We start from the raw sequence: 10,675 nt of genomic DNA, 5'->3' as shown, positions 1-10,675 counted from the left end.
GGTTTAAACTTGTGGATGAGTATCCAAAACTTCTATGCTTGACTAAACTTTGTGTCTAGAAATCTTCTAGATTGTGCCGCGGGTGGTACCTTTATGGATGTAACCTTAGGAGAGGCTACAAAACTTTTGTACAACATCATGACCAATTATTCTCAATCGCATACCGAGAGAGTTCCAACTGGTAACAAGGTAAATTTGGTTGAGGAAATCACTAAGTGAAAAAGTGGATGCTCCTATGAATTTGGTTGCTAATAAAAGTACTCATGTTGATCCTAATGATATGTCCTTGTATACTTTGATTGAGCAAAATTGCAATGTTATTGATATGAATTTTATCTCACGAAATAATTTCAATAACAATGCCTATAGGGGTAATCTCAATGCTAGGCCATATCCTGGTATTGTCCCTAGTGGTTGTGGCAATACTTATGGGAATCCTTCTACCAATAATGATAAATTTTCCTCTGATCTTGAAAATAATATTAAATAAATTATTAATTCTCAAAGAGTTTTCAACACTGTGGTCGAAATTTTTTTGCAAGTTGTTGATACTTTGGCTAACAACATGGATAAAATTGCTCTTGATGTAGAAACTCTTAAAAGTAAAGCTTTGCATCCGGGACATGATTTTAATGAGATAATTAAATCTATGCAAGTTTATATTAATGAAAGTAAGGAGAGGACCGCTAATTTGAAAGCTAAGCGGGAATTCCTAGAAAAAGCTCTCCCACCCGTTTTTTACCGGAATCATGATGAAGATCTTAAAATGATTGGTACTTCTCCTATTGAATATTTGTTTACTTCTTTGAATATTAATGATAAAGGGGCTCGATATGAGTCAACTCTAGTTAAGGAGAGTCCCATTTCCTTGGAGGGTGATGATTATAATGTTAAAACTGAAAAGGTGGGTTCGGAGAGGTCAAAACTTTAACTAGTGATGTGCCCACTATCTTGGATTAGAAGGACTTTAATTACAATAATTTCTGTTTGGTATAAGTATTTCCTTGCTACAATCCATTAGTAGCTCATCCAATGCTTATGAACAAAACAAAGCTTTTATTCAGCATATAGTAGAAGCGATGGTGAAAGCTTATGATGAGAAACTTGAGCTTGAAGTTTTTATTCCTAGAAAACTGCATGATGAGTGGGAACCTACTATCAAAATTAATATAAATAAATATGAATGCAATGCTTTGTGTGACCTTGGTGCTAGTGTTTCAACTATACCTAAATCTTTGTGTGATGTGCTTGGTCTCACTAATATTAAAGAGTATTCCATAAACTTGCATCTTGCGGATTTTACCATTAAGAAACCCTTAGGTAGAATTAATGATGTGTTTGTAATTTTAAATAAAAATTACGCGCGTGTAGATTTCATTGTGGTTGATATTGATTGCAATTCTACTTGTCCCATTATACTTGGAAGACCCTTCCTACGAACTATAGGTGCAACCATTGACATGAAAGAGGGAAACATAAGGTTCCAATTCCCATTAAAGAAAGGAATGGAACACTTCCCTAGAAAGATAATTAGACCACCTTATAAATCAATCATGAGATCTACTTATGGTTGGAGTGTCAAATATGGTAACACTTGAAACTATGCAATATGCCTAGCTAGGTGCGTAAAACAATAGCGCTTGTTGGGAGGCAACCCAAAAGTTATCTTTATCTTTATTTTTGTTTTTACTTTATGTTTGTTTGTGATAACATGATTTTTGCCTCTTTAACGATTGTATTTATGTTTTAGTTAGTGTTTGTGTCAAGTACAGCCATGGGGATGATTTGTATTATGAATATAATTGATATGGTGCAAAAACACAAACTTTAACGTCCACTGCAAGATTTCTCCGATTTTACTAGAACAACTTTTTAAGCTGCATTTTTTACACAATACTTATATACACATTCCTCAGGACGTCCTAATTGTTTTGAATTTTTGGAGTTATAAGTATAGGTTCACTACATATTGTTGTGTTTTAAATAGATTATGTTTTTGCTTGCATAGTTTGCTTGTTTTGACGATCCTATGGATTGTATTGGGGGGCATAGGCATAGATAAGTTAGAATACAATACCTTATACTAAAATAAAATAAGAATAAACTTATAATTGTACCTAAAGTATTTGGTTTGTTGCTTATACTAACAGATCTCACGAAGTTTTGTTAAGTTTTATGTGACTGAAGTTTTCAAGTTTTGGGTATTATCCCAATGGACAAAGGAATGAGGAGCAGAAAAAACCTAAGCTTGGGGATGCCCAAGGCACTCCAAGGTAATATTCTAGGAATACTCAAGCATATAAGCTTTGGGATGCCCCGGAAGGCATCCCCTCTTTCGTTTCAATCCATCGGTATGTCACTTGGAGCTACATTTTTATTCATCACATGATATGAGTTTTGCTTGGAGCATCGTCTACTTTTGTTTGCTTTTACTTTAAGTTTGCCAGAATCATCATTTTCTATACACACTTATTTGAGAGAGACATGCCCTCATCATAGTTTGTTAGAATATTCTATGTGCTTCACTTATATCTTTTAAGGTTAGTAGTTGCTCTAGTACTTCACTTATATCTTCTTGAGCATGGTGGCTTGTAGATTTTATAGAAACATTATACTCTCATTCTTCACTTATATTTGTTTGAGAGTTAAATAAATAGTGACGGTAATTTGCATGGGTCATAATAATAGACAAAAAATAATAGGTGTTCAATGACGATAATTAAAACCATCATGTAGCACATATAGAGAAATTATGGGTTAATGATATTGATGTGGTGATATGAAAAAGGTGTGAGTGGATTATTATTAATTCAGAGAGGTGTTGATATTGAGAAATGTTAAACTTCTTGTTCGTCTAAGAAATTAACTAGGCATGGTGATGATGTGTGAGCATTTCTATTCCTCGTTGAAACCCTAGTGTTGTTTCGAGTCGGAATCGTGCGATGGTTAATTACTCCCAACCCTTTCATGTTGTGCATGCGAGTAGTACTTTGATTTGTGATAAAACTAATAGAACTTTGCGATAAGTATATGAGTTCTTTTATGAAAAAATAACACCATGGACATACGCAATCTCACCTCCTCATATTTGCTAGCCTCTTTGGTACCATGCATTGCCCATTCTCACCTCGAGGATCGGTGCAACTTTCGCCGGTGCATCCAAACCCCGTGACATGACACGCTCTGTTGGACATAAGCCTTCTTATATCTTCCTTAAAACAGCCACCATACCTACCTATCATGGCATTTCCATAGACATTCCGAGATATATTGCCATGCAAATCCCGTCGTCACTTCACATGACTAGTTTGTTCATCATCATAATGCTTTGCATGATCATATAGAACTGACATAGTATTTGTGGCAAAGCCACCGTTCATCATATTTTTGATACATGTCACGCTAGATCTTTGCACATCCCGGTACACTGCCAAAGGCATTCATACAGAGTCATATCGTCCTATCAGTCTTCATATTGAGTTGTAAGTAAATAAAAAGTGTGATGAACCTCATTATTAGAGGATTGTCATATTGAGGAAATAAAAATGGGGGAGGACAAATAAGCCCACCATAAAAAATGAATGAGAGAAAAAAGAGAGAAGGGACTTTGCTACTATCCTTTACCACACTAGTGCCTCAAAGTGGCACCTTGTTCTTCATATAGAGTGTCTGATGTTATATCATTCATATGCTAGTGGGAATCACTTTTTCATAAACTTGGCTTGTATATTCCGAAGACGGGCTTCCTCAAATGCCCGAGGTCTTCATGAGCAAGCAAGTTGGATTGACACCCCACTTAGCTTCAGTTGAGCTTTCATGCGCTTATAGCTCTGGCATCATTTTCATGGCAATCCCTACTCCCTGCATTGTTATCTATCGACGGGCATCTCCATAGCCTGTTGGTACGCCTAGTTGATGTGACGCTACTCGAATCAGCCTCTTTGCCATTAGTCGACCTCTTTGCCGTCAACATTTCGTCGGGATTGACGACAAACAATAAATTTGTTGTGTGCTGCATATGTCAAAGAATACGTCACGAAAAAAAATAAAGGAAGAGCGGACGACAAAGAATGTGTGGTGGCAAAATAAAGGAAAAGCGGATGACAAAGAATGCGTGATGGCCAAGAATATCTTTGTCATTTGTTCGTGCTCAGGTGGACGACCAAGAAGTACTATGCCGTCTGCGTTTGACGGAGTCAGACGACAAATCAGTGACACGTGGCACGGTTAAGGGGACTAGAACGTTTGCGTGCTTTGTCATCCACTTTATCACCCCACTATCAGTAAAGAGGTAAAAATAAAATAACCTCCCCTCTCTCTCAACCCACGCCACACCCGGCGGCCTTCTCTCTCAACCTCACCTCTCTCTCGCACGACCTTGCCTTAGGGTTCCCCATCGCCACCGCCAGTGACACCGATCGCCGCCCCGACCCGCGCCGTCCCTCCTAGGTCCGCCCCCGCCCCATCAGCCCCGCCTAGGTCGCCCCCGCCCGTGCTAGCCCCGCCCCGATTGTCCCCATCCAGGCCGTCCCCGCCTCGACCAGCCCCTGCCCCGGTCAGCCCCCGCCCAGTCATCCTCGCCTCGGCTCGTCCCCGCCTTGGCCAGCCCCTGGCTGATGCCATCCTCTCCGGTGAGTTTGTGCCACGTGTCAATGTTCATGGTTCATTGTAGATTTAGGTTGTTCACCTTTGTGGTATGTGAACGGTAGATTTAGCATGCTATTTTGAAATGTAGCACGCTATTTTGTCAAACGCTATTGGAGAAGAGCCTCACTATATTTTTAGCACGCTATTTTTTGTTGTTTAGCTTCATCTTGTAGACAACAACATCACTCGATGTATTCGTATTTTGTGGCAAAAAAATCATACATAAACACCAACATCTTGTAGATTTGTTTCTTATGGTGCTTATATTTTTTTGGCAGTGCTTTTCATGACCAGGTACCTCCACCGGTCCAGTTGTCGCTGCTATCATCATTTCACTACCTCCTTTGTGTCCATCTAGGGGTCAGCTCAACTGCCATATCCTCTCCTTCCCCTATTTGCTCTATTCTGGTCGTCGTGCCGATTCCATTAGATTTTATTTTCATATCAAGTTGTGTAACCTAGATGTCTCCTGTTCGAAAGGGTGGCATATATAAATATGCACACATTTGCATATCTATAACCGTGATTCTTTCGAATTGTCTAACCTAATTGATGGACAACCCGAGTATGTATAGATTGGATTCGTTTTCCCATGCTCTTCCCGGATCCGATGCAAAAATTTGTCAGTGCTTCACCATTGTTCTCTGGGTACACATTCTCTTGGATTGTTGCCAAGATGTGTATCAGTCGAATAGCGGGGAGGTGCTACCGAAATTTTCGTCGGATCCAGAGTAGAGCATGGGGAAATGAACCCAATCTACACATAGTAGGGAGGGATTAGTGTAGGTTCCGAAGTATGTCTAGAGGGGGGGGGGGTATTAGACTACTTGACCAAATAAAAACTTAGCCTTTCCCCAATATTAGCTGTGGGCCAGTTTTAGCAGTTGTAACTAGTCAAGCGCACCCTACACATTCATATCTAAGAGTATTGCAACCAAAAGTAATGACATGCAAATGTAAGTAGAAGGAAGGGATAGGAAGATCAAATACAAAGGTTGACATGGCGATTTTTGGCATGGTTCCGATAGGTGGTGCTATCGTACGTCCACGTTAGTGGAGACTTCAACCCATGAAGGGTAACGATTGCGAGAGTCCACGGAGGGCTCCAGTCACAAGGGGTCCATGAAGAAGCGGCCTTGTCTATTCCACCATGGCTTACGTCCGCATAGGACTAGCCTCACTCGGGTAGATCTTCACGAAGTAGATGATCTCCTTGCCCTTACAAACTTCTTGGTTCCACTCCACAACATGAAGTAGGAGGCTCCCAAGCGACACCTAACCAATCTAGGAGGCATCACCCTCCAAAAGGTAATAGATGCGGTAGAACGATGAACTCCTTGCTCTTGTGCTTCAAAAGATAGTCTCCTCAACACTCAGTCACTCTCTCACATATTTGGCATGGGTAGAAGAGATTTACTAGGTGGAAAGGAACTTGGGGAGGCTAGAGATCAAGTTTCTAGTGGATGGATTGGAATATCTTGATATCAACACATGAGTAGGTGGCTCTCTCTCAAAAAAATGGATATGGCAAGTGTGTGTGTGTTCTGAGTGCTTCATGTGCGAATGTGAGGTGGTGCATGGGGGAATCTCCTAGAATCCAACCGTTACAACATTATTGCCCAACTCGGTGATACCGAAATGAATCTCGGTGGCACCGAGTTGCACTAAATGTGGCAACTTTCGAATTCTCGGTGAGACCGATATAGGAATCTGGGTGGTACCGATATGATGACCTAGGACAGTTTCCAAATCTTGGTGAGACCTATTCCAAAACTCGGAAATTCCAATTCTTCAAAGCAACAGACCGAAAAGTTGGTCACTAGTTTTAGGTGGCACGAGAGTGGAAGTTGGTGGTACCGAGATTCTAGGTCTTGGCATAGGTCCTGTCTGTGAAAAAATTGGTAGGGCCGAGTGGAAATTAATTGTGGCACCATTTTTTATGTTTAGGCTTTGGACAGAGAAATTTGTGGGAGAATGGCTGAGTATTTTTTGAGGCTATCTCTACGCACTTGAGCAACCAATTCATCATAGATATCTCACCCCTTTTAATTGTATTGGCTTTCTGATGTACTTAAATGTGATTGCTCATAAATACAAAATGTAGGTTCTTGTAGCTTGAAGCTTGGCCAAACTTATTCCTTTCCCTGCATCAAGGGATATCTCCTCACAATCCTTTAGCCAATGCATCTTTGAACTTTTCTGAAATATACTTGTATATAATCATTAGTTCAATGACACATATGTTCTTATTAATTACCAAAACCACCTTAGGGAGCAATTGTGCTTTTAGTCTCCCCCTTTTTGGTAATAGATGACAACATATAGATCAAAGATTCAACAAATGATATAATCAATGATTAGCATTGTCGCTTTGAGAAGTATGTGAAAAACAAGAGCTCCCCCTAAATTTGTGCATTATTTTAAATTTGCGTTTGAATGCAAATGCATAGTCGATTAGGATCATGTGTCACTCTTCCATGTCACATACATCCTGGTGGTGTGCATAAATGATTTGAATGAATAGTAATGCACATAACGTTGAACAAGAGAGTGAATGATCATCAAGTAGCTAGATCAAAGATATAACGTAGTAGCATCAACAATCAAAGCGTATGATCAAACACAACCAAGTTTAAGACATCCAAAAGACCAAATTTTTGGAAAAAACAAAAGAGAATAATAAAAGGAAAAGCTCTCTCTCTCTCAAAGCCCTAATGATCTATACACTTCTCCCACTTCGGCAACAAGTTACCAAAAAGTTCAAAAGTCTAGAGCTAATCATTGCTCTAGGCTCGATCTCCTCTGATAGCAGTTGATGGAGTCGATAGGACATCATTGGTGAAGGCTTCAACGGATGTCCTCTGAGGTGGAGGTGTTGACACTGGAGTTGCACGAGCTGGTGGAGTTGAAGGAGTTGAAGGCGCTGATGCTTGGGCTGATGAAGATGGTCAAATTTCCGAAACTAGCATAGCTGCACACCTAGTTTGAGTCTTGAACTGAGTAGTTGTAGGAAGAGATGAATCATCATCATTACTACTAGATCGAGGTGTGTGCATTGCATCAACTTCATGATTTAGTTGCTCAACGGTGGTAGCCAACTCTGTTACTTTGATATCCAGGTCATGGAATTTAGTCTCCACAATCCTCTCAAGGATCTTCTGGTTTAGCAAAATCTCAGAAATATTCTTCTCCGTACCCTTGATGGTGCTGACAAGAAATGGCATCTGCTCCTCTGTGGATGCCAGCTGTGGTGCTGGAGCTGCTCTGGCTTCCTTTGCCTTTGCCTGCTGACGAGGTGTAGCTGAGCTAGGATGGCTGGGGTCCATCACTACCTCATTGTCTTTGAACTCTAGCTGAAGTGGCAGGTGTGGACAATCAAGTTGATATGCATGCTTCCCAATGTTGGCATTGAGGAGCATCTGAATGTACGGAGCATGTGCACATGATCTCTTCTGAACAACAGCTATCCTCTAGACTGTTTCAACTATCAGATCCATCACTCTAATCCTTGTGTGAGTGTCAATGTGGCGCAACATGTTGATGTAATACCCTTTGATCATATTCTCATCTCCTCACTCGGGCATGAGGGTGTACCCCATAATGGTGTTTGTAGTGGGTATCCTTGCTTGCAGAAAGTAGATGGAGCGAAGCTTGTGTGTCTTCAAGTACTGGTGGGGCACTGGATTGTACATATTAGTCATAGTGTTGTGATTCATTTTTGGCTCAGAGTACACATCCAAGTCACCCTCTTGGGACTTTGGGGCACCAATGATTGCATCCCATTCCTCCATAGTTGACTCATACATGTGACCTTCAGTCATCCAAACAATCCTACCATTTGGATAAAAGTGTGCACTGGAGTAGAATTGCATGATCATCTCATCATTCCACACAATCATGTCTTTGCCAACAAGATCTTTAATGTCAATTACCCTGAAATTTTCTCTCACATGAGGGAAGTAGTCCTCATGTTCGTTGATGTAGTCCCAGTCTACATATCTCATGTCACTTACGAGAGGACTCTTATCCAATAACATTGTCTCATATAAATCTTGTTGCTCCTTGGTGTGAAAGCAAGTATCAATAGTTGTTCTCCTCCTAATAGCATAGGGATCTCCAGTTCTCCACTGTCTTAGTCCTTGATCCCTTCTCTTATTCATGTCCTTAGCAACTGGATGAGCATCATTGTGCAATGGCAAGTGAGCTCTCAACTTCCTCAACACAAAAGACATGCTTCCTCTTCTACAACAGTATCTCTGGATGCAGAGCCCTCGTTCTTCTCTACTACAGGTATATCCCTAGTAGTAATCTTGGGGGCTATTGGCTTCTTAGACTTGGGAGCATAAGGTTTTCTCTTGGGTGTAGACCTGCTTGGCATATCATCTGCATAAGCTTCTTCTTCTTGGAAGGAGGTGGATTAACAATTTCCTCTTCCTCTTCTTCCTCAACAGATTCTGCTGGATCTTCATACATGGAAGTTGTCCTTCCAGCAACATGCAAAACTCTCTTCCTGGCTCTCTTCTACCCTGGCTTCTTAGCTTGTTTGGAAGAGGGGTTCTCAAGGGTGAGTTCCATCCCTTCCTGAGCAGTCTTTGGAGCTCGCATAGAACCAGTCCTGACATACTCCTTCCTCATAGTTTCATTGACTGTGATCCTCTCTTTTTGCTTTTGGGGAATGCTTTATTCTGGAACGAAGTCAACATCCTCCTTATCTGAATTAATCTTCTTTCTGGATTTGGTAGCTGCCTTGGGAAAATCATGGGAGCTTGGAGTACCTAGGTCACAAGCAGTCCTCTCAGGATTAGTGCCTGAGTCCATTTCCACACCGGGATCTCTCGAATCATTCTGGATATCCTCTGAACCTGACATACTAACAAGCTGACAAGCAACCAAGCTCACCCTGTGAAAACATGTAGAAGAGTAGGAGTGGATGAGCATCACAAAACACAGAAGTTTTCAAAAGTTTGATCTCAAAGACTTAAGTTTAACTTTGTGCAAAAAGGATATCGGAGCCACCAAGATAACAACCTCCTTAACAGAAACTTGGCAGCCTTTTTGGTTTCACTGAAAAGAGCAACTCGGTTTCACCGAGATAGTTCTCTCTAGCCCTAAAACATAAATCGGCCAGACCAATTTTTCTGACTTGGTGACGCCGAGATTCAATATGCAGACGGTTAAACCTAAAACCTCTTGTTCTCTAATCTAACGGAGATTTCTTACGGATAGGAGTATGATGACCCACAAGTATAGGGGATCAATCATAGTCCTTTCGATAAGTAAGAGTGTTGAACCCAACGAGGAGGAGAAGGCTCCGATAAACGGTTTTCGGCAAGGTAATAACTGCAAGCACTGAAAGTAGCGGTAACAAGTGATGGTATAGCGAGGTGAAACGTAGCAAGCGAAAAGTAACAAGTAACAAGTAGTAGCAATGGTGCAGCAAGTGGCCCAATCCCTTTTGTAGCAAGGGACAAGCCTGAACAAAGTCTTATAAGAGGAAAAGCGATCCCGAGGACACATGGGAATTTCTGTCATGCTAGTTTCATCATGTTCATATGATTCGCGTTCGTTACTTTGATAGTTTTATATGCGGGTGGACCGACGCTTGGGTACTGCCCTTACTTGGACAAGCATCCCACTTATGATTAATCCCTCTCGCAAGCATCCGCAACTACGAAAGAAGAATTAAGACAACGTCTAACCATAGCATTAAACTAGTGGATCCAAATCAGCCCCTTACGAAGCAACGCATGGACTGGGGTTTAAGCTTCTGTCACTCCAGCAACCCATCATCTACTTACTACTCCCCAATGCCTTCCTCTAGGCCCAAATATGGTGAAGTGTTATGTAGTCGACGTTCACATAACACCACTAGAGGAAAACAACATACAACATATCAAAATACCGAACGAATACCAAACTCACATGACTATTATTAGCATGACTTATCCCATGTCCTCAGGAACAAAAGTAACTACTCACAAAGCATAATCATAATCATGATCAGAGGTTTAATGAATAGCATCAAGGA

The sequence above is a fragment of the Hordeum vulgare genome, chromosome 2H, assembly GCF_904849725.1.
Source record: "Hordeum vulgare subsp. vulgare chromosome 2H, MorexV3_pseudomolecules_assembly, whole genome shotgun sequence".
In the NCBI taxonomy this organism is placed as follows: Eukaryota; Viridiplantae; Streptophyta; class Magnoliopsida; order Poales; family Poaceae; genus Hordeum; species Hordeum vulgare.
This window is presented reverse-complemented; position numbering follows the sequence as displayed.